General features: G+C 38.7%; 1 protein-coding gene across 6 annotated transcripts in view; it reads right to left on the bottom strand.

Moving 5' to 3' along the window:
* The window catches only part of Frmpd4 (FERM and PDZ domain containing 4), a 667256-nt gene that overhangs the window by 157898 nt on the left and 483404 nt on the right, over nucleotides 1-25954 (bottom strand). The window contains exon 1 of one of the 6 annotated variants that reach the window (XM_029473450.2): nucleotides 5934-6101. The exons of the other annotated variants lie outside the window; for them this stretch is intronic. The gene's annotated coding sequence lies outside the window, so the exon portion shown is untranslated. Of the gene's footprint in view, nucleotides 1-5933; nucleotides 6102-25954 lie in introns of those variants that run through there. 6 annotated transcript variants of the gene reach the window in all.

Below are 25954 nucleotides of genomic sequence, written 5' to 3'. Positions count from 1 at the left end.
TGAAGAATAGATAAAGAAAGTGTAGTTCATTTACACAATGCAATACTACTTAGCTATTAAAAAAAAGGATATCCTGAATTTTGAAGAAAAGTTGATGTAATTAGAAAATATCATCCTGAGAGTGATAACCCAGTCCCTAAATGACATGAAAGGTATGTACTCATAAGTGGGTATTAGCCAGAAAGTATGGGATACCCACATTACAATCCACAGGCCCAAAGTAGCTAAATAATGAGGGTCCAAATAAGGATGGTTTAGTCTTTCTCAAATGAGGAAATAAAATGGATATCAAAGGTAGATGGAGGGACAAGACAGGGTAGGAGAAGGGATGGGGAGGGGAGCAAACTGGGGTTGATCGGGTGTTGGCAGAGCAATGGAGAAAGAACAAAAATTGGTGGGGGTATCTCTAGGATGTACCAGAGACCTGGGATGATGGAGATGACCCAGAGTGCTATGAGAGCACCCAACGACTCCTAGCAGTGGAGGATATGAATCTTTAATTTTTATTATTTATATTTTTACATTCCAGTCATTGCTCCCCTATTGTTCAACCCTTCACAGTCCTTCATCCCACTCTTCCTCTGCCCTGTCTCCAAGAAGAGCCCCCTACCTGCCAGGCCTCTACTCTCCCTGGGGCCTCAAGTCTCTCACGGGTTAGGCATATCTTCTCTCACTGAGGCCAGGCCGTCTTCTGCTATGTATGTGTCAGAGGCCTCAGACCAGGTCGTATGCTGACTGGTTGGTGGCTCAGTGTTTGAGAGATCTCAGAGGTCTGGATTAGTTGAGACTGCTGGTCTTCATAAGAGGCCCAACAAGCAACCGACAGAGACAGATGCAGATACTTACCCAACCATTGGACTGAAGTCAGGGACCCCTGTAGGTGAATTAGGGAAAGGCTGGAAGAAGCTGAGAGGATATGAATCTTGAAATGGCCACTTCCTATAGGCAGGCAGGACTCCCAGAGGAGGAATAAGGACACTAACCCATCTACAAAACCTTCAACCCAAATTGTGATCTGCCTACAAGATGTATAGGGACAAAGAACAGACATGGAAAGAGTGACTAGCCAGTGCCTGGACAAAATTAAGGCCCACCTTGTGGGCAAGAACCAATCCCTGACATTATTAGTGGTACTCTGTTTTGCTTGTAGACAGAAGCCTAACTGTCCCCTGAGATGTTCCACCCAGAAGCCAATGGAAACAGATACAGAGAACCAACAGTCAAACATTAGATGGAGCTCAGGGAATCTTGTGGAAGTGTTGGGAGAAGGATTGGATGCTCTGGGAGTGGGGGATAGGAACTCTACAGGATGACCAACAGAGTCAATTAACCTGGATCCTTGGGAGCTCTCAGAGACTGAACCATCAACCAAAGAGCATACATGGGCTAGACCTAGGCAACCCACATATATGTAGCAGAGTGCAGCGCAGTCTTTACCCTTGTCCCCCAACAATTGGGGTGGGTGCTGTTCCTAAAGCTGTAGCTTGCCTGTGGACCCTGTTCCACTAACTGGACTGCCTTATCTAGCCTCAGTGAAAGTGGATATGCCTAGCCCTGCAGAGACTTGATGTGTTAGGGTTAGAGGATACCCAGTTGGGCACCCTCTCAGAGAAGAAAGGGAAGGGGAGAGGGAGGGGGAAGGGGAAAAATACTGTGTGAGAGGGGGACTGGGATAAGAGGGGCAGTGACATAGATGTAAAGCAAATAAATAAATAAATTACTAGAAAAAATAATTCAGCACAATAATTATATGTACATATACCAGGTTAGAAATGAGAAACATATGAGGGAAAGAAGTAGTCACAGATCAGAAGCAAAATGACTAGGTAAGCATACTTTGAAAGGAATGTTAGTTATGATAGGAGGGTTAGAAATTCCTGCTAGTGAACATCCTAAATGTGCCTGTATCCAAAGCTACAGAGGTCAAGGGGCAGAGCTACTTGGATATTTCTGTTTTCATGTCCTTGTGTTCTATTTCTTTTACCATGTATATGATTTTATATTCAATTTCCATGTTTTGAGCAAATAAATCTGTGCAAGTCTCTGTCCTTGGAGATCAAATGAGGCAAACCAAATTCCTCCACTAAAGATGAGTTAATCTTTTTAAAAGAAGTAACTGCATATAATGGGTTTTCACTGCACACAACAGTACGGCTCATGCTTTTGCCTTTGTGAACATGTATCTCATAGGTTTACAAGACCTTAACCTTTACTAATCAATTCCACAGGCCACTGTCAGTCAATGTCTACAATGTGTCAGAAGCATTTAAAGATTCAAAGCTTAGAAACTTACATAGTCCTTGAAAGCCAAGAGATTCCAGGATGATTAACCTTGCAATCACGAATAAAAAAACTTTTGTTGGAGAGTATCAGAATGCTTTAGAATAAGCAGGACTTCTTTGCAATGGCATTGACTAAATATGCAAAGTTTAGTTCATTTTAAAATAGTTTACAGATTTGATGTTACCTAATTAGGAGATATGAATAGCCCACCCCCCCCTTTAAAGCATGCAGCAAAACAAATTCTAATTTTTATGGTATTCTAAAAGAACACTGACTGAGAAAAATGTTCTGTGTAGTCTGTTGTAAAATGACAGTTCTTAGAATGGTATGTTATTCTCAAAACAGAAATAAGCATGTAGCCAAAGGAGTTGGGAAGTTGGCTTCATGGATAAAGTACTTCCTATGCAAGCACAATGGCCTTATATCCCAAAGAGTGAACATCAAAATATTGTTCAGTGGGGCCAGAAAGACTGCACTGTATTTACTGTTCTTACACAGGACCTACACTAGATGGCTCACAACTACCTGTTCCTCTAGCTCTAGAGGATCCAACTCCCTCTTCTGACATCTTTGGGAATGGTACACACACACACACACACACACACACACACACACTGAGACAGAGAGAGAGAGAGAGAGAGAGAGAGAGAGAGACTTAAAATGGAAAACAAAGCTTTGTAGCCTGGCATAACAGCACATACCTTTAATAATAAATGATCCTGAGGTTTTGATCTTAGACATTCTGACTGGTGTGAGGTGGAATCTCAGGGTTGTTTTGATTTGCATTTCCCTGATGACTAAGGATGTTGAACATTTTTAGGTGCTTCTCAGCCATTCTGTATTTCTCGGTTGAGAATTCTTTGTTTAGCTCTGTACCCCATTTTTAATAGGGTTATTTGTTTCTCTGGAGTCTAACTTCTTCAGTTCTTTGTATATATTGGATATTAGCCCTCTATTGGATGTAAGATTGGTAAAGATGTTTTCCCAATATGTTGATTGCCATTTTGTCCTATTGACAGTGTTCTTTGTCTTACAGAAGCTTTGCAATTTTATGAGGTCCCATTTGTTGATTCTTGATCTTACAGCACAAGACATTGGTCTCCCAGAGCTCCCAGGGACTAAGCCACCAACCAAGGAGTACACATGGCTCCAGCTGCATATGTAGCAGAGGATGGCCAAGTTGGACATCAATGGGAGGAGAGGCCCTTGGTCCTTTGAAGGCTCGATGACCCAGTGTAGGGAAATGCCAGGGCCAGGAAGCAGGAGTGTGTGGGTTGGTGAGCAGGGGTGGGGGGGTGGGGGTGGGAAGTAGGGGGAGGGGGTTGGGAGTAGGGGGAGGGGGTTTTCAGAAGGAAAGGGGATAACATTTGAAATATAAATAAAGAAAATATCCAATAAAGTAAAAAAAAAAATAAGTGATCCACTCTAAGGAAGCATAGGTAGCAAATGGACATCTGTAAGATCAAGCTGCATAATAAGAACCTGTCTTCAAACAAACAAAGACTTACAAAAACACCGGCTGTAGATGAAGGCACACTCTTATAGTCCTGCTGCTGGGAAAGCAGATAGAGAAGGATCTCTGGGCTTTACAGACAATCCAGTTTACCCTGTGTACTGACCTCCAGATCAGTGAATGAAACTCTTTTATTTAGGAAGGTGGATGGCATATGAGAATCAACACCTGAGATTACTCTGTGTCACCTGCATGCCGCTACCTAGAAAACCAATGCAGCCCTGGTGAAGTAGTGTTGACTACAGTAAATTGAGGCTTCCAAGTTAAATTTATACATAGTCCTTGTTGAAAAATTCAGTACATCTTATCATAGCAGAAAAATCTAAGGACGCTCACATGCCAAAAATGTAGTTGCTTTTAGAACAAACCAGTAGAGTGGCTAGAGAAATTTATTGTCTTCCAATAGAAGTTGTTGGCTATCAGCCAACAATAAACTTTATAGAGTGGTCTTCTCAGAAAAAAAAAAGATATTTTAATGAGTGAGAAAGTAATTTGATTTTTTTCCACATAAATTTGGATTGTGCTAAGCATGGAGGAAAACAGATGTTTAGATGTAACAGTTGTCTAATTGTTTTATTGAAAATTATGCAAATATATATAGATAGAAGCTGCAGTCTTTGAAAACATGGAAACGGATTTCTCTAACCTGCTTAAAAATCTTCCAATTGAAGCATTCCAGTGGGCTGTGGAGTCATTTGGTAAATACAGGAAAAGGCAGCATTTTCCATTTGGTTTGTGAGAACACTTGATGGGCATCAAAGAAGCTTCCAGTTGAATTCCTCCAATCCTTAGCATAGATGAGAAGGAAATGCAGCCACCAAGTAGGCAGACTAGGACTGCCTTTGTCCTTTGTCCACTTGTCCCTTTAGAGTTTTCGGTGGCTCCTTTTCTTTCTCCAATGATTTGATTCAACTCAAGTAAAGAATTAAGCTGAACTCCCAAGACGACTTCTTCTTCTTCTTCTTCTTCTTCTTCTTCTTCTTCTTCTTCTTCTTCTTCTTCTTCTTCTTCTTCTTCTTCTTCTTCTTCTTCGACATCTTGTTCTTCATCGTCTTCTTCGTCTTCTTCATCTTCTTCTTCTTCGTCTTCTTTACCTTCTTCTCTGTCTTTTTTTTTGCAGTAAAGTGATGAAGCATGAGATTAATAAAAATCATCTCTAGTCACCTGGCTATCATTTAAGACATTAAGTGATTTAATGCAGCAATGATACCAAAATTATTTTAAGTGATTGAAATACCTATCTCACTTTCATTTTACTTTTCTTGATTTGTTTTGTTGTTCCCGTTTCTTTAGTTTATTTGGGAGCTGAGACTGGCCATGAAGTCCAGGCTGGACTCAAACTTAAAATCTCTCTACCTCTGCCTCTCTAGTATTGGTAGTGTGGGTCTATGCCACCATACTAAGTGCAATTCATCTTTTAAAAAACTCATTTTAATATATTTTAAACATATTATTTAGAATCCTCAATATATTCATGACATTAATTACATAATTAACTAATATAAGTGGACGGGAAAGATGTCTCAGTGATTAAGAGTATTGACTGTTCTTCTAGAGGACCCAGGTTTGACTCTCAGCACAAAAATGGTAGCTCACAACCATTTCTAACTCTAGTTCTAGAGGATCAACTGCCCTCTTCAGACCTCCATGGACACTAGACATGCGCACAATGCACAGACATACATGCAAGCAGGCACTCATAATATTATATACATATGCATGCACATATATATATACACACACAGTAACTAAAATTTTAAATTAATATATATATATATATATTCATAATTGTATGTAATCATAATGTATTTTACCAGTAAAGTTATAAAAGCTAATTAGATAGAGATTTTGTTCTATATACTCCTGAGGGTTCCTGACTCATGGTGCAAGCCCTCAGGTTGGCTTACATGCTCACTGTGGGCAGAGTCATTAATCTTAAAAATCACTATAGCTCTGGTAAGGCCCAACTTTCACATTCCACTTTAGTGGCATTTTTAGGAACTTAAAAAATGAGGGTAGAATCTGATGGGAAATGATACATTTCCATGGCTTATCTCATCATGCCCTAGCAAGCAAAATGAAATGGAATGGCCCCAGGTTTGAGTGGCAAAGGGACAGATAGACTGATGGTTCTTACACAAGCTCTTTGCTCAGGGCTCCAACAGATTGAGCCCTTTGGGGGTTAAAAATTCCAATCACCCCAAATATTTCTGAAGTGTCAACATCTGTTGCTCACAGAGCATGAAGTGCTGCATGGCTGGACAGACTTTTTCTTCTTGATTGATTATCTCTCTCTTTCTCTTTTAACCTGCAGGAAAATACGGTTTTTGAACAAAAAAACTTGATAATAAGGAGCAAAGACTTTCTCAAGCAAAAATTGGAAACTTTGTAATAAGGAACAAATCCTTTCTCAAAACTATTAAAATAACCACTTCAGGTTCAGCGAACTGAGTTCTAGTCACATTTCACTGCAATAATAAGGGGAGGGTTAAAATACCAGTGGTTTTTGTTACCATGCCAAGGTGTTATATTGTGACTCCTGTGGTATACTTACATTCTCTGTAAAAAATGAGATAATTGTTTTATACTTATAATATTGTCATTCTAGGAAATACAATATAGAGGATTATGTGACACAATGATATGTATCAATTTTAATCAGAGACTTTTTTAAGGAGTTACCTGGCCACACTTTTATAAATTTCCCCCTTTTTATATATAATCTTTACAGGATTTTTAAAAAGTGATTCACTGGTTCAGGGCCCATTTTGATAACCAAATGCTTCTAGAGGAAGAGAAAAGCAGCTGATAAGAAATCCCAGAATAATGGCTTGAGATAATATATCTGTTTGAACTTATTTTAATTTTCTTAGCTAGGCATGGTGGCTTATTCCTGTAATCTCAGAATTTAGGAAGCTAAGGCAGAAAAATTGCTGCAAATTTGGGGCCAGCTTGGGGCATAGAGTGAGACTGTTTAAAAACAAACAAACAAACAAACAAACAATGGGTAGATAAGTAAAGCTAACATAAACGAATTCCCTCTTATAATTTTCTACGTTAATTATTTCTAGTCCTCATATAGAAAATTTACTTGATATTATGCTACTTCTTAACTTCATTGTCTTTTGCTTGTGTTTCCTTTGTTGTGATTCCTGTGCCTGTGAAATAAACTTCATTTACTATTCAAGATTCATTGTTCAGGTCTTCCTGTCTCTCTCTGCCCTTGAAATTTACCCTAAAGTAAAGCTGCCTTCATCTGCTTCCCATTGGATTAAAAATTTGGGAAGTGCTAGCAGAGAAAATTTGGGATGGAAAGGCAAAAATTGGGGTATGATGCCTCTTTCCTGGTCTTATTTTTTTTCACAGCTAGAACAAAATGGTTTTAATGAATTGTGTCACCCTCACTCTCCTGGGAGCAGAGCATCAAAAGGTTTGGCTCCTGCCCCAGAGGACAGTAAGGCTTATGTGTCTCTCCACACTGCAGGTCCAGGCTAGGCAGGTGGGTGGGAGACAGGAGGATGGACAGAGGGGACGTCAGGTGGCTTGAACACAGGAAAGCAAAGGGACCCTGGCCAGGTGCCCCAAAGCCTAGCCCAAAACTCTCACTCCCACTTTCTGGCTTGAGAAAGGTTATGAGGAAGAGCCAGGGGAGCAAGCTCTTTCCTGATCTTAATTCAGTATATTTGATCCAATCATTTCCTTCCATTGCTCCTTGAGTCTTCATGGTGCTAAAAGGTTTCAGCTACATTAGTCTCTGGTACCCCAGAGTAACTTATTGGCTGCCTTGTTGGGGCCAACACCTGTTGTTGTTGTTGTTTTTCCCTTGTCAAGGCATTCACAGTTCATCTCCCTTCTGTGAAACAGCTTAGTAGATCCCATAAAGCCAACTTTGCCACCTGATCCCACCTAAGGGACAGTTCCCTTGCTCTGGCTTCTAATTCTGGCTTCTTTCCTGATTCTCATCCAACAGCAATAAATACTTTTCCCTAGAAAGTAGAACTTTCATTACATATTCAAGTAACTTATAATAAGTCAGTCATATTTATACACACAAACCAGTCATAAAACCAAACCAACCAACCAACCAACCAAACAAACAAACAAAAAACCCACATCACTATAAAATATGCATCTCTTTATGGATGGGACACTTCTGTAGATGGACCCCAGCTGTTTTTATTACTGTTTATTTTGTGTATTAATATGTACATTTGTGTGTCCATGTGATATCTATAGATGTGGAATCCAGAGGTTAATGCTCTTGTGTTTTCTAATACTTTCTACCTTCTTTTTTGAGACAAAGTTTCATTTTGGCCTAGAATTCATTGATTCAGCTAGGCTGTCTAACTTGCAAGCTCCTAGGTTCCACTTTTCCATCCCTCAATTTACCCCTGGACCACCAGTGCTAGGATTACAGTTGTGCAAAACAATATCCATCTTTGCTCCTGCTCCCTGAGCATCAGCATTTAGAATCATGTTTGCATGGGAAGAACTCTATCTTCTGAGACATCTCTCCAGTCCAGACATAGGGACCTTTAAAAACACTGAAAACATGTTTCAACATAGGCCAACATGGAATTTGTGTCTCCTTGTCATGAAAGAGGTCTCTTTTTATCTCAATGTAGACATTTCTTTGTCTATCAAATGTTTCTCAATGAACTTTTATCGTTAAAGTCAGTGTTACCCACACAGAAAACTGAATAGACTTACCGTACCGCATAGTTTACAAGAGTGAGAACATCACAACATCTTAGACATGGATGAACATCACACTTTAGAAGAACTGATATTCTTATTTGAAGGTTTTTGTCTACTGTTTTCACTTGATTTGGTAGAAATTGGCTTTTCGGATGATGTTCAAATCTATCTCTTTTGTTGTAGTGGATCAAACTCAACTACTATTTATTCAACAAGTATTTCATAAAAGGCTTTCTCTTTGTGTGTGGTGGCTAACATGTAGCTGCTACTTAGAAAGACTAACAGGCCTATATTCTTATGTAGGGGTCAGCAAGTAAAAGCTCACAGACCAAATCCGGCCTTGTAATAAAGATTTATTGGAATACAGATACTTGTACTTGTTGGTGCATTTCCGCAGCTTTCAGGCTGGACTAGTAGAGCCCAGTGGGTGTAACAAAGCTCTTGTCCTAGAAACGTAAAATATTTACTAATTGGGACTTTATAGGAACAATGTGACAACCCCTACTCTGGTAGAAGGATTGCGACAATAAAAATAAACTAAATATACACCATGAATTTGAGGGGATCATAATGTTTGGAAAAGTGTCTTGCAAAGTAGCTATGCTGACCTCAAACTTTTCATCCTTCTGCCTCAGCCTCATGAGTGTTGGGATTACAAATTATTGCAATCACATCCAGATTTTAATTTAGAGAGAAAGCTACATCAGTGTAGTGTAGAAGAAGGAAAGTACTGTTTTACCATGTGGGACTGGAGACTTTCATAGGACACTGGACCCAAGATCTAAACATTGTCAAAGACTTAGAGGAGAGACTGTCTGCAGGCAGCAAGACAGAGAAAAGGGCCTTGAGAGAATTCTCTTCAGGCTATATATCATTTATTCATGCATCCATTTCTTTACCCAGAGAACTCCATTCGCTCCTACTCTTCCTCTCCTCCAGTCTTTAACATAACAGTGCTGGGAAAAGAAACTAGCCTTGATCATGTTTTTCAGGTTTCCTACTGCTCAGCTACATTTCTAGCCATCAGGAAAGTTCAAATGGGCATCGATTTACTATTTTCCGCCTCTATGAATATAGTGCCATTCAGTTGCTGCCCTCAAAGAAATTCCATCCCAGTAGGGGAGCCAGAGGTATCAGTATCCAAGAATAATAGTTTGAAGTCAATGTGATTCATGGGGACAAGGGTAACAAATGGGGGTCAGGAAAAACCTGGAGATGCACATTGGAAAATATTGGGTAGAGGAGGAGAGAATGGTATCCTGATTCAAGAAAATAGCAAAAACGGTCATAAAGAGATAATATAAGTGGTGTTTAGAAAACTGTCCCTTGCAGGCTACTGGCAAGGTTAGAGGCTAGGAGCCAAAATAGTAGCTATGATTATGTCAGAATGCTGTCTGGTATCTTCAGCATATTTTTGTGTAAGCAGAACACAGAATCACTAGACAACCCAGAAACTGAAAATTACCATGTCACTGGAATCCAGTGGAAAAGAAAAAGGAAAATGATGATGATGATAAAACCAGAATGTTTTTCCACATTATATGAGATAAAGGTGAAGTTTTCAGAAAGTAGAGCTAATAGAGCTCTTTACTATTAACTCAAAAGCACATATTATGAATTGTTTACAATCAGAGTTGTTTTTAAGAATAAAATTCAAAGGATATAGGCTTTATAAAGAACCTAGGCCTACACATTTTTTTCCCACTCATGCTTCTGGCTTTAGAAAATGAGATGCAGTAAATCAAGGATCTATTAGGGTTTATATAAAGTAACATTTAGAATAGGTTCCATTAATTCATGATCAAATTTATCTTTCACAGGCTCAATTCTATTTGCCAGCATCACTACTGAAAACTATTCCACAATTAGTATTTCATCAACATCTAGTTCATCCACCCTGAGAGATTTTTGCCATAGTTATAGACGATGAATTTGGAGCCTGGGAAATGCTTATTGACTGTCACTTGTGAATCTAATTGTAGGATCTGAAAGGGCAAGATGTTTGTCAGTTTCCCTAAAGCTGCAAAATCCCTACAGCTAGGCTGGTAATCAATTAGACTAATTGAGTTCAGTTCAATGTGTTTAAGAGATGACTTTTATGTTAATGGAACTCTAATGTGTAGGATGCAATAATAATCAAGTCATGTCTTTGGGTTCGTTGAGACACCCAGCAAAGCTGCTAGCTCTTAACCTCATCTCACACCATCAGCTTCAGAGATGCCCAAACCAGAAGTGTTGGGGTATCCCAGTGTATGATGCTTCAGCATTCAACATAGTTCAAAATGAAGGACATAGGAAGGGCCTCAAAATCATAATGTACTTCTACCCTTGTTTTCTGTTCTTCTCACTCCACCTCCACGTATGCCACAGAGACTGGAACTCACCTTCCCTAAAGCTAGCCAGAGAAACCTCAAAATAGTGCACTAAACGTTTGGAAGCTTTCTGTGTAAGAGGTGAGGAGGAAGAGTTCTCTGAGGAGCTGGAGCCATGGTTCAGTGTTTGAGAGGCACTTGTTGTTTCTGCAGAGGATCAAGGTTCAGTTCCCAGTATCCATCTCCGTGGTGCTTTATAACTGTGGAGTGAGAGACATATCTAACATCTCTACTGAGCTCCACGGACTCTTGCATTTACATAGTGCACATAGCCTGCATCCAGGCAAAGCACAGACACATAAAGTAAAATTAAATAAATATTCAAAAAGTAAAGAAATTCTCTGAGCTGTCTAGTCTGATAATAGGTCATAAAAACCTCATTCCATAAGGAGCCCTACCCTTACCCTGGTGTGAGGAATGCTATATAGAAAGAGAAAGGAGAACTGGAACAATACAGCTTCCTTGTATCTTCACTTAATCCTTTAATTAGATCACACTCCTGTTTTCTCAGTCACACTTCTATAGGGCTGTCTATGTCTCAGTCAACCTTAGCAAAACAATAGACCACTTGCCTCAAGTCTTTGGGTACTCAATTCTGAAGGTTCCTGTGTTACATTAAAAAAAAAAAGTAGCAGAAACAACAATAAAGGCTTCTGTGTTCTTTGGTAATCCTCAGTATAGAGTGTGTCATTTATTCTATTGTTAGTGAGAACTGCATTCTAGGGGAGGCTGTAGACCATTCTCTATTAGAACTGGTCCTGGGGCATAAACCAGCACAATCATGTTAGGAAAGTATTCAGCTGTAAACACAAGCTTGTATTCTTAAGCTTCATTACAGAGCTGACTGTCCTTTCATGACACTTAACAGAGAATCTAGCATTTTTAAGAGCATACTCAAAGGGCCAGGAAAGCAGAACAGTGGTGAAGATACCTAGCATGCATGAGGAAGGTCATGGGTTCTATCCCCAGAATGAGAGAACACAAGCACATAGGAACGTGCGCGTACATGCACACACACGCACACACATGCACACACACACACACACACACACACGCGCACACATACACACACACACCCCCACCACCACCACCACTAACAACAACAACAACAAAAACCAAAGCAACGTGTAACAAACAAAACAAAGCTGAATGTACTTCAACCAATCAGTTTGAGATGCTGGTAATCAAAGAGGAAATGTGTGGAAAGAAACCGGAGGTTTTGGTGAGTCCAGGTTCATTCAATCAGCAAATACTCTTTGTTTTAGTAGTAAGCAGAGAATAATCAGGAAGAGTAGACCAGTGAGGATTTTTTACTATGATTAATTTCACACCACCAAGCTCCATTTCAAAATAAAAGCAGTGCAGTAGTTCAAGTTCAACAATGCTGTGCTATTTTCCATAACATTTACCTTCATGCTGTCTGTTTTAAAATATTTTATTTTCTAGTTACAGCTTATCAGATAGCAGAAGTCATGCTTAAATTCTTTATTAACTCAATCTAGCAATTCTGTAGCAATAATACTTTAAAATTTTTAATCAGATTTACTTGTTTTTAATATATGTGTATGGATGTTTTCCCTGAATGAATGTCTGTGTACCATGTGTATGGAGTACTCTTGGAAGTTATAGAGGGTGTCAGAATGCCTGGAACTGGAGTTAGAGTTGGTTGTTATCAGTAGTGAGGAGGCCTGAGTCCTTTCCAAGAATCAATGTATTTAATAGGCAGGCATTCTGGAAATTTCTGTGCGGAGTTCAGTGACCAATTTTGAAAAGTACTAGTCCAGTGGAAAACATCCAGGCAAGGAGCTCAGCAGGTGAACCAGATGATCAGTGTCCATATATGTTGTAATTTTCAGTTATCCTCACTACACAGCTGGCAAGAGACCTGGCCTTTGTCATATCATCTTAATTTCCTGGGAACTTTCAGGAGACTTTGAGTTAACATCAAGAAGTCTTTACAGGGCTGAAACAGCAATTTCTTTTGATAAACAACTTGATGAATTCACATTTGCCATTATATTAGCATGCATCAAGCCTGTTGGAAAGCATATAGATTAGAGATTAAAGGCACATTTTTCACAGTTCCTATGATGCTGTGTGCTGTGCTTAGAGCTGATGATGCACAGACAAAGAAGACAGCTCTCCATTGTCTAAATTTACTTTGCTGTGCCTACTCTTTCACAGGCAAGGGCTGAGACCTAAGACAATTTCTTCCTGAATATCCAGACCAATGTTACCAGTTATTTCTTTTAATGGACTCTTAAGTATAACAATTTGTGTTTTGATTTACTAAGAGAACTTTAAGGAAAATTTTACTTCATTTTATATTGTTAGAGTCATTTGGATAAGCTCAAAATAGTTCAAACTTTCAGAGGCCATGAATGCTTAATAGCATATTGAAAATTTTAAAGCGCTCAATTATTTTTGCAGAATAATTAACATGTGTCACCAGTATCCATTTTACTCGATGCAGATTTCTTATGAGAATAATTGATGTTTAACAAAATATGGAACATAGGCATTTTCCCGTGACATATATTTAGCAATTTTATGGATGTCTAATTAGCTTGTCACAATAGTACTCATTTAATTCAATTTAAGGGCTGAAAACTACTTTCAACTTTTATTAGTATGACACTTATTTTCTGGGCCATATAATCCATGGGAGAAACAAACTAAAGACTCAAAATAAAAATGTAGAGAGACTTTTGCCTGCTCCATCTTCACTCCTCTCTCTTTTGTTTTGCTTATATGTCACTAGGGCCTCCTATATTTTAGGCAAGTACTCTACCACTGAGCTATATTTACAATCCCCACTTCTTCATTTTTTAAAAGAGTTTTACAATTTTATTCCTACCAACCTCTCCATAGAAGTGTTTTTTATTTTCATCAACTATTTACATTTATTGAGGTTGGTGTCTAGCTTAGCACGTGTAAGAAGACTCTTGTTTCAGTCTCCAGAATAACAACAACAACAACAACAAGTATTTACTTTATGTAACATTAAAGTCCTATTTGCTTAACCATGCACTGAGGTCAAGCCTGAAGAAAGAAATCATTGACTTAATGTAGCAGCTCCTATGAACAAGAGGTGCTGTCATTTATACTTAAAAGGATACCCTATTTCATCTTCAAAGTGAACCTGCTGAGTGGGTATCATTCTTGCTGTGGAATGAAGAAACACAACTGGACATTGGAAAGCTTTACATGACAGTGAAAAGAGTCCCCACAAACCACTACATGATGGAAGAAGACATTCTTTCAAAGAACGTGATAAACAGTACAATGAAAGAAAAGTGGTACAGAAACAGGGTAGAGACACAGTTTACTTGGCAGAGAGATAGCATACTGTATAGGAAACTCTGAGTTTGAATTGTCAGCATTGCAGAAAATAGGCAAGGTGATACCTATCTGGAATGCCAGCACTTGTGTGGTGGGGACAGTAGGAACAGGGATTCAAGGTCATTGTCAGTTATCAGGGAAGTGAGTTTCAGGGAAGCCTCTGTTATATGAGATCTGGTCTTAAAACAAGGCAGGAGATGATAGCTCATCAGTAAAGAGCATAAACTGCTCTTCCAGAGGGCCTGAGTTCATTCTCTATATCCACACTGGGCAGTACACAGTTGTCTGAAACTGCAGTTCCAGGGGATATAACAAGCACATAACACCTACTCACCTACTCTTGCCTCTACAATCCCTACAGTTTCTCTCTCTCTCTCTCTCTCTCTCTCTCTCTCTCTCTCTCTCTCACACACACACACACATTAAATAAATAAATAAATAAATATTTTTAAAATAAAAGAAGACAGAAAATGTCCAGAAATAAAGCATAAAGCACAAGCATAATTCAAATGAAGAGAAAGAATACATTGCTGTTTTAAATAGGAATAACTAGGCTGGAGGTGTGACAGAGTCTTTGTGTAGCATATTTGAGTCCCTGGGTTTCATTTCTAGCACAATAAAGTATGCTTAGCTGAATAGATATTTCAAAACAAGTTATACATATTGCATACAACGTTATATGTTAGGCGTGAAACAGTAAAGCTGTGAAATAACTAGAAGAAAACATGGAAGACTATATTCTAGATATTAAGCATTTAATTTCATACTAAATTCACTAGAAAGCTTGAAGGAAATGACACCTAAAAATCTTCCAAAAAGTCAAGCCAAAAGGGAAAGTGTGAGAATATGAGAAAAAGGAAAGGAAATGGTACAGTATACAGTGAACAAGAAGTTTGAAAATAGAACAAACAGAATAGGCAAAAGGGGAAGGGGCACGGGTTTCTTTGTTCCTTTGTTTTGTTTTTGTTTTTGTTTAGTTTTAATGACTCCAACATATCTGAGCCAGATGATCTGAGAATCCAGCTTTGATCTCTGAGCTTGACAAAAAAGGTACCTTCAGTGCTGGATGCCTCAAAATGAACTTCTAATTTCTCATAGATAAAAAAATTATCTCTAATGGTATGGAAAGAAAAGGATAAGGAGAGTACCCTTAAAGGTATATATAGAAAAGATACATTATCAAAGGAGGGGAGAGAAAATCTCACCATCATCTGACTGCAGGCCCTGGATATCCAAATACAATGCAGCTTGCTTAGAAGCTGCTAGAAAGACAGGCAAAGAGGTTCATGCCTATAATCACAGTACCCTGGAGGCTGAGTTGGAAAAGATGTCGAGTTTGAGGTCAGCCTGGGTTACATGGTATAGACCTTGTCTCAAGAGATTAAAAAGAAAACACATAAGCAAACAAAATCGACTTCAACAGGACATTCATTTTTAATCCACAATTCTATGAGAATAGGGCAGAATAAAAATATTTCTAGATATGTAGTGATTTGGGCAGGTTTCTGTTTGAAACATCTTTTTCAAGTCGGTTCTGAAGAATATGTTCCAGACAAATGAAGAGAGATAAAGTATGGGATCAAAGAAACAAAGGACCCAGCAGTGTGGCAGGATGGCAGTTTAGACTGAGGAAGCCATCAACTCAGCTTAGAGCATGAAAAAGAATGGAGGACTCAAGTGCCAGTGATTAGACTCCGCCCCTGAGAAGGAGAGCACATTTAAGAAAGGTAGGGGTCGGGGATGCAGAGCAGCAGTTATTAGAAAAACAAACAAACAAACAAAATGCCCCTTACATTAGCAAGAATACAACCAGCCATCATAAAACACACCACATTATCCAGCGAGTTTTTAATATTTATTTAGAGCCAACTTCTAGGTAAGGCACAAAAGACTTAGTGATAGTTACAGTGTGGCATCAAATATTTCCAATCCTTCTATTACTAAAAACAAAATATGGGAACGAAAATGTGGGATTGGAAAGGGTAAGGATATGTTGTCATTTTACAAAGGGGCACTTTGAGAATCGGGATATTTTGTTCTAAAAAAAGGGAAAAAGAAAGAAAACTGCAATCTCCTCTTCTAAATCACACAGTAATTGGTGGGCATAGAAGCAGACCAGGGAGGAGTGAGATTGTCTTTTCCTGACCCCATCACATGAATAATGGGCAACACTTCCACAAACAAAGACAGGGTGATGGAAGAAAGCATAATGGGTTTAATTAATGAAAGCTGTGTATGACACAGGATTCTTCAGCAAGTACCACTCAGAAGATTCGAGACAGCTTTCTGTTTTCAGGCTCATGTGGACTGCCATGCAGAAATGGAAGTATATGGAAGTGTAGGACTAAATACTAATGGACTACCTGGGAAAACCTAGTATTTAAATTCTTGGTTTCTGCATGGCATTTGTTTCTTGCTGGCACGGGACAACACTTCACTGTAATAAGGGGCTTCACAAAAAGGTTGAAGGGTTACTTTCTGCATGGAAATGTACATACAACCTAAAGCAGCCCCATTCAAATATACTTGACACCTTGCACAAACAATGGTTAAATCACTGAGTCATTTTCAGGTACTAAAGGTGATTGCTTGATTGATCACAGTTTAAACATTTCTATGTTATTTGAACATCATGAACTATCTAGCTATTTGGTTTTTAACTCATCTTTTAACCTATTACCATTTTATTTTATATTGAAGATACTATAAGGAAGATGGATATAATCACACACTTGAAATGAAACCTGTTGACCTAGAACTTACTATGTACACAAGGCTAGCCTCAAACTCATACATAGAGAACCCCTGTCTCTGCCTCCAAATTGCTAGGATTGAAGATGTGAAGCACCACACCTGGTTCATATGTATTCTATAATCCTCCCCACCCCTCTCTCTTTAAGCCACCTTTTGCTGCTTTCTCTAGTTTCTTGGCATCTACCTACAGTCCCTCCCTCATAACCACACACATATATGCATTAGAAGTTCATATCCACATGAGAGAGAGGGAGGGCAGGAGGGAGGGAAGGAGGGGGGGGGAAGGGGGGAATCCCATGGGGGGAAAGAGAGAGAATGTGCCATTTTGTCATTTTGAGTCAGTGTTACTATATATAATATAGTACTTTTCAGTTCCATTCATTTTCCTGCATGTTTCATTATTTTATTTTTTTCTTCACAGCCGAATAAAAATTCTACTGTGTTATATGTACCATGTTTTCATTATCCATTAATCTATTGATGGACATCTAGGCTGAATCCATTTCCTTGCTTTGTGGGTAGAGCAGCAATACATATGAACATGCACATATTTCTGCAGTAGGAAATATATTCCTCTGGTATATGTTCAGGAGTGGTAAAGCCCGGTCTCAGAATACATGTAACATGAAAGTGGATCTAGGGGTCCTATGGGTAGATGGCTATAAGCAGGGATGGGTGGATAGACAGCTGTGACAGGGGTTGAGGCGAGAAGGCCAACTCAAACTAAGAATGCATGAAAATGCCATAAGGAAATCTGCCACCTCATATGCTAATTTACAATAAAATAAAGTGAAAAGTACTGTTTTTATTTGCTTGTTTGTTTTGCTAAGCATATTTTAATCCCCTGTGGTACACTGGCAGATGACATGATGTATACAGATGTTTGCCTGTTTGTTGTACAAGCAGGAGAGCTCGTGACAAGAAAAACATTTGTTCGGGTTAGGGAGACTGGCTGTTTTCCGTTGACTACCATCCAGCTAGATAATGTTTAAAGGAGGCTGTCCATTTCAAAGGTTACATGAGAAAGCTGAACTTGCTTTTAAGTTTTAAGAATATGATTATGGGTGCGATGTGGTAGATTAGAATCCTCAGATGTGTAGAATTAATTACTCTTTGTAAGGAAGATATTAGGCCAAATGTGATAGTGCATGGCTGCAATCCCAGCTCTCCAGAGGCTGAGCTCTACTCTCTTGGCTTCAAATTTGACCTTTAGTCCCAACTAGTTAAAAAATAGAGAGTGGGGATAAATAAACCCAAATCTAACAACACTAGAGAACTGTCCATTAAGTATACAGTTTCTAAGACAACCTACTGGAAATTTGGACTCAGTGGGGCTGGCATTCGGATGGGAAGGTAGGGATATATTTAAAATACTCATGTAAGCATGCATTTAAAAAGTTTTTATTAGAATATAGTAAGTATCTAAATAACAGGTTTCAACAATACTTTTCATAAATGTATAAAATATATTTGGATCCTATTCACCACTTCTAACACTTTCATGTACCATCCTCGCTCTTGTTGATATTCTTTTATTTCTACCTAGTCCCCTTTCTAATGTCATGAGTTTTTTTTCCCCTCTTTCATATTTGGAAGCAGGAATTTCTAGGACAGCAGGAGACTCATATTCTTACCCTCAGAAAATATGGAAACACTGTTCTGCAGTCACTTAATGAATGGGTGTTATATGATAAAGCCTGGCCTATTTTAGGATATCACTGCCTAGACACGTGTCTACAGCAAACCACTGAAATGTTGCAATACACATTAATCTGTAGCTAGACAGGTCATTGACCATAGGAGAGAACATATTACTATTAATCTGCTAAGTAGACATACTATTAATTCTAATATAATCCTAATGACTTATTATCATATTCATAGATTAATACATCTCTCAACCCTTACCAAAGAGGTGTCTACTTCAGGTAGATGTTGATGAACAGAGAGATTCAAGCCTGGTCATGAGACAGAGAATAAGAGACTATGGAATCCTCAGTTTTAAATGGGACATCTAGATCATTTCCCTGTCCTCCTAAAACTCAGGGTTTGTTGCATAAGTGTAGAAAGGGGGTGTGGGACAGGAAATACTAGAAGAGCCAGAAGGGTCAATGACTACAAGGAAGTAATGTCTTCCAGACACAACAGAGCAGCTATACATATGAACTCAGCCATGATTACAGCATGCACAAGACAAGGGCAAGCTGGAGCCCAACCAAATCCCAGCATGGAGAGTGGAGATAGACATGAACCCTTACCCCTAGGTGAGGAGATACTGACAATTTATAGCTTCTGGGAGAGGGAAAGCCAGTTTTCCTAAGAACATCATCCATGGTAAGTTGACCATACTCTAGTGGAAAACCACAGATCCAAAAACTATATAGACAGCATAAACTAGACTTCATGGATGTAAACAAACAAAACCAGGGAAAGGTAATGCAAAGTTGGGTAGGTAATGGGGGTGAATCTCAGGTCCTCTGGGGGTGGGTGTGACTATGAGGAAAACATACTCTAAAAGAACTAATAAAGAAAAAACCTGAAAAATGCAAAAATCAACCAACCAATCAATCAATCTTTCACAGGAGATATACTCAGTGGTAAACCACGCCCTTGGCAGATTTGAGTTCTTGGGTCCAACTCTTAGCAGAGTGAAGGTAACACCCAAACTTCATTTAGAAAAGACACATGACTAGATTTGGACTCTGTACTCTGGTTTCCTGACCTCACATCTATACAGGAAGCCATGATAGGTCATGCTTTTCCAAATGATCATTAAGGAGATATTTAACATTGATTCCAGTCCATTTGTTCCAAGTTGGACAGACTCTTTCTTTTACTAAATTCTCAAAGCCCTATCATGAGCACAAATGTTCCAGGGAGATTAAACCATTGCAATTTCCCCCCAGTGTTTAGAACTAAAAAAGTCAGCTAAAATGAAATGCCTCTAAATTAGAGCTTTCCTTTAATATTTGTCCTGACTAATAAATTAATGACCATTGCAGTCACTTTAACACTACTAGAATACTACTAGAACATGAACTCCTTAGGGGTTAAATAAAGTATGTCTTTATTTTTTTCTTCAGTCCCTTGTAGTATATGACTTATAGCTGTTGGGTAAATTTCCTCAGTAAATACAAGGGCAATTCAGTCAAACTTTCTTAGTCTAGCTGTAAAATTCAATTTAATAATATTTCATGGGTTGTTACAGAGAGTTCCAGAGATGTTCTGCCCCACATGAATACATTTTAGATCCATTTCAAATTGGGGTAGTCATCTTTGCCGTATCTAGCTAGAAAAAGCAGATTTTGAATCAGGGCTAAAAGCACTCATGAGGCTTATTTGGGGCTTTAGATTTGCACACAGAAATAATGGGTCTTTTCAATTGGTATGGGAAAGGCTACTCTAAAAGCTTCTCCAAACATTTTAATGCAAAGTCTAAGTGTGATGTTGGTAATTAGCATGTTTTCAAGATTGGGAAAAGGCTAGCATATTAAAAGCTCCAGTTATTTTTCCTATCCTGAAATTGAAAAAAAAAAAAAAAAGGAAAAAAAGAAAAAAATCTTCAAGAGGGCTTAAACTCTTGGAAATTAATAGCTTGTTTGTACCCCAATGGCAAATACCAGCTGAAAGTCCATCCTACTTCGACATGGGCATACTGCGTTATTTGATTATAGATAGTCTCATAGGATAATTATGCAAAGCAGACTTTTGTTCAGTTTCAAGTTAAGACCTGAGAAATATGGATCCACTAGGTGGAAGGAACAAACTGATGAATTCTTGCTAGGGAGCACTGCACACCATTAATCATCACAATGAAATGGGGGTGGAGGGCAAAAGGAATTAAGAAGAAAATGTTCAGTACACACATCTGGAAATAAATCTTACTCTCCTTTCCTGAAAAGGGCTGTCTTGCAACTTTATGCCTATAAGTGCTATTTTACGGGCATTATAAAACCACACACAATTAAGAAGCAAATTAGGCGTGGAAAGGTCACAACTCATAGACACGCATCAGTAGGAACAGAATACATGAAAAGTATCTGAAAATAGGCGTTAGTCAATGTTTAAGCCAGTGAGTGGTTCTCAAATATGTAGGTTGTGACCCCTTTGGCAAATCTGTATCTCCAAAAATATTGACAATACAGTTATGAAGTAGCAAGAAAAATAATTTTATCATTGGGGATCATCACAACATAATAAACGGTATTAAAGGCTCACAATATTAGGAAAGTCCAGAAACACTGGTTTAAGCACATTTCTCTCCTCCAGGCATGCAATGTAGGGTGTTGGAGGTAATTAAACAAGTGCCAATCATTTTCATCATACCTATGTTACATGAAAAGATAAGCCCTTTCTCTGGGTGACTATTATTGCTAAACAGAATATAACACCTTTGTTGTTTAATTTTAGATATATTAAAAACCTAAGATAGTTCACACCTACAAGTGGTTTCTCTCCCCACAGAATTTTCCTTGAATTCCCGAGAATTTGTTAAGAAATGATTGAATAAACAGTGGCTTGATCTTTGGGGGAAAAACACGACAACATCTCTATTTCCTGAATGTTCACACAAAAAATGCCTAGTTTTAGCCTAAAACAGTCAAGTTAGGTACGAGGTTAATTTAAAATAAATTGGAGTTTTTCTAAGGTTCTAAGAATCAAACCTATCCAAATATTTGTGCCCTTAAAATAGTACATTATGAAATCAATCTGACATTACTCAGAAAATAATCCAAGCTATTTCAGTCTGTTTCAACCAAATATTTAGAAGGTATTGGCTTAGAAATCCTTTATCCTAGAAAAAAGTTGACAATGAATAATGAATCTCAAACATCCTCAGATAATTCATAAGAGAATATGTACTGTTGGCAGGATGTTTTATTAATATGTGGTTCCCCTTTAAAATGCATGTACATGTGGGCCAAAGAGATGGTTCAGTTGGTAGAAGTGCTCATCACGCAAGCATGACAACCTGAGTTCAGCTCCCTGGGACTCTTTAAAACTGGATGTGGTGGAACACCTTAATCCCAGCACTCCTAGGATGAGATGGGAGGTGGAGGCAGGAGAACCACCTGGAATCTTGTGGGCCAGCTAGCTTACAATACTCATCACAGAAGCAGAAACAAGAGATCCTGCTTCAAAAAATGGGGAAGGAAAGAACCAACTCCAAAACTTACCCTCTGACCTCCAAACATGTTTGTTTCCCCAGCCTCCAAATGCATGTGCATGTATAAACAAGGCTGCACATATGCACATTTGAAATAGGCAGGAAGAAATTAAATTAAGAAGCATTTGAGATATACTGCTAAAGCACTGTTATTCTGAGCAAATTGGCATGAACTGTGGAGTGGGCTATTTCATTGTGAATTGAATAGAGGAAATTGGAAATATATGGGCTTGTTTTCACTGCATAAGATCATCTGGATTGCTCTTGGTGGGAAAGAAGACCAAGTGAAATGTGGGGTACGCCTGCAAAAGCTTGTGTTCTGTATGTCTAGGTTTAAACTTCCCTAGCATTTTGAAAATATTCCTTAAATAGTTATCAATGATGCCAACACAATTGCTTTACTACTGATTTCTGCAGTGAACAGAAAAAAAATGTTTTTGTTTCTTCCCTCCCTTCTTCCCTTCCTTCCTGTCTTTTGTTTATTTATTTATTTATTTATCTAGTTAGTTAGTTAGTTGGCTAGTTAGTTAGTTTTGTGATCAGGAGATTGAAACCAGGGTCTCACCTATGCTACAAAAGTACTTTCCCACTTTGCTACAGTGGCCCACCTTTCACTTTCTTTTCCTTTTGAAACATTCTGTAGCCCAGGAAAACCTCCAGCCTACAGTCCTCTTGCCTCTTCTGTGTAACTGAGATTTCAGTCTGGTGCCACCAGGATCAACTACTATTTTTCCCACCTGATAGTCATAGTCAGAGACCATAGTCCCTAGTCATTGAGGATTGCACTGTGGGTTGTGCTATTATGGGTCACACTGTAAATTCTCACTTTATGGGCCCGAAAGCAGCTGTTCTCAACCTGTGGGTCATGACCCCATTGGGGGTAGAATGAGAAACAGGGTTACATAGCAGACACCTGGAATATAAGATATTTTTTACATTAGGATTCATAACAGTAGCAAAATTAGAGTTATGAAGTAATAAATAATTTTATGGCTTGAAGTCACCATGACTTCATGAGGAACTTAACATGAGGAATTAAAGGCTCCCAACATTAGGAAGGTTGAGAACCACTGCCCTAAAGGAAGGGAATTCTGGGATCTGCTACTTTACACTGCATGAAGATTCCTCCATCATTTGAGCTACCTAAGTCTTTTACCCTTCCTTGAACACATAATCATTTCATATATCAGGTAAGAATTTAAAAATTCACTAATCTTGGTGATACCTCAGTAAGACAGAGTTATTATACTACACAACAATTCTACTCCTAGGTGTCTTCTAAAGAAAAACAAAGATGAGCATTTGAAACAAAAATGTACTTGAACAGTGACAGCAACACTACTCATATGATCCAAAAGGTGGAACAGCCTAACTATCCATCAGTTGATGGAAGTATACACAAAAGCAGCACACATATATATTCACCCATGTTTACACACAATTCAGGCATAAAAATGAATGAAGTGTTACCACATGCTACAACATGGATGGATTTTGACAAAATGGTCCTAAGTGAAGGGAACCAGTCCTAACAGGTCACCTAATCTGTGTTTTTACATATATGAAATAACCAGAAACAGTAACTCTGTAGCTCTAGAAAGGAGATTTAGTTATTACTAGAGAATGTGGGATGGGCATCTGGGGTTTGATTTCTTCATAACAGAGTTTAATTTGGTGGTATTAAGCGTGTTCTAGAGATATTTAATGGTGACACATATAAAACATTAGGATATATTAAATTTCACTAATGCTAAATTTTAAGATATTCATATTATACCACAGTGAAAAATGAATTGAAGTATCTCCTTTTGAGGGGCCTTCTGTCTTAGTCAGGGTTTCTATTCCTGCACAAAACATTATGACCAAGAAGCAAGTTGGGGAGGAAAGGGTTTATTGAGCTTACACTTCCACATTGCTGTTCATCACTAAAGGAAGTCAGGACTGGAACTCAAGCAGGTCAGGAAGCAGGAGCTGATGCAGAGGCCATGGAGGGATATTCTTTACTGTCTTGCTTCCCCTGGCTTGCTCAGCCTGCTCTCTTATAGAACCAAGACTACCAGCCCAGAGATGGTCCCACCCACAAGGGGCCTTTCCCCCTTGATCACTAATTGAGAAAATGCCTTACAGTGGGATCTCATGGAGGCATTTCCTCAACTGAAGCTCCTTTCTCTGTGATAATTCCAGCTTGTGTCAAATTGACATACAAAACTAGCCAGTACACCCCCCCCCAATTTCCTTCATATTCCTCTAAAGTTTCATGGGACATTTCCTAGGAGGACAAATACTTAAATAAAAGCGCCCTCGTGAGTTACAAGTATTCAATATCCTGAAACTTTCTTCTCATGACCTTTTCCGAGACAGGTTGGAAAGAAGATAAGCAAAGAAGAAAAACCTGAACGTAAGAAAGATGCCATTGGGCTCCATGTATTTATACATGCCTTTAATTCCAGTACTTGAGGGGCAGAGGCAAGTGGATCTCTATGATTTGAGGCCAGCTTACTCTACATGATGAGTTCCAGGATAGCCAAGGCTACATAGTGATATCCTGTCTTGAAAAAAAGAAGCCAGTAATCCTATATGCTAGGTGAAGGTTTTACAGGTATGTTTTGAGCAGGTTCTTGATGTGATGAACTGCCTGTGATATCAAGTGAGCTATTCCCTGCTCTAGGGTCTGCTTTCAGTTCTCTCTCACATAGTTCTGTGAATCAAGAAACAAGCAAATGGCAGGGAAAACTGATGTTGCAAGTTCTGCTTTCAAAAGCCAAGGTAAAAACAATGGGTCATAGACCAAGATCCATCTGTGCAGCAGGCCACCAGCACTGATGGTTGTTAAACTTGGTAAGAAATAAAACAGCATACTGCCTGAGATGTTGCTCAGTTAGTAAGTATTATCCTAAATATACGAAGTTCAAGGATTGATCCCAGGATTCTGTAGAACTGTTTATGGAGTTAGTTGTCTGTGATCTTAGAATGCTGGAAGTGGAAGCAGGAAGATAAGAAATTGTGATTCTTGGCCCAGTAGTAGTCCATTTTGGGCTACATGAGACTCTATTTCAAATAAGTAAATAATAGTGGGTTAAAAGAACATAAGTTGGAAACATCAGAAACTAGCACTGTCACTCATTTTAGACACTTCTGGGTTATACATAGAACTGGCCCATACTTGGGTAAGTGACAACCAAGTATAAGTTTTATGACTAGCTGAAACTGAGAGGTGACTGTGCTGGAGCCAGCAGAGTGACACATGGCTTCCATGTTCGATTTTCAGGCTTTTAGCATCTAACCAAGGCCAGATTGCCACTATGTAATCAGTTATTGCCTCTGGCAATAAAGAGGACCAGGAAAGTTACAGTGTTCAGTGTGACAAGTCCTGGCTAAAAATGACTAAATAGCACCTGGCCTTTAGTTTTCCCTTCCATAATGCAATGAATATTTTTTAACTATATCTAACAGGCAAGACTTTTCTTGAAATACAAAGATGCATTCATACATTGATCAACTATTTTGAAAGCCTTTGATGTTCCAGACACTACACACATATTATTCATAATCATCATGACCTAGATTTAGAGATATTCTTCTTATTATATTATCATTTCCAATTTTTCGAGGACATAGATGAAATTCAGAGAACAGAATTTACAGTTCAGTGAAAGATGATTGGATGTATTTATAATTTAAAACACTTTACAAATTGTTGAGTCACAGAATCAGAGAATCAGTGCCCTAGGAGGGACCTGAGTAATCAAGATGTAAACCTTTGGAATGCAGTGGCTTTTCCAAGGACAGGAAAGAGGGGCAGAACTCTAAAGCAAGGGCATAATT

The sequence above is a fragment of the Mus caroli genome, unplaced genomic scaffold, assembly GCF_978045245.1.
Source record: "Mus caroli unplaced genomic scaffold, Mus_caroli_1 scaffold_5, whole genome shotgun sequence".
NCBI lineage: Eukaryota > Metazoa > Chordata > Mammalia > Rodentia > Muridae > Mus > Mus caroli.
Note: the sequence above shows the minus strand (reverse complement) of the source record. Positions and strands in the feature narration are given on the sequence as shown.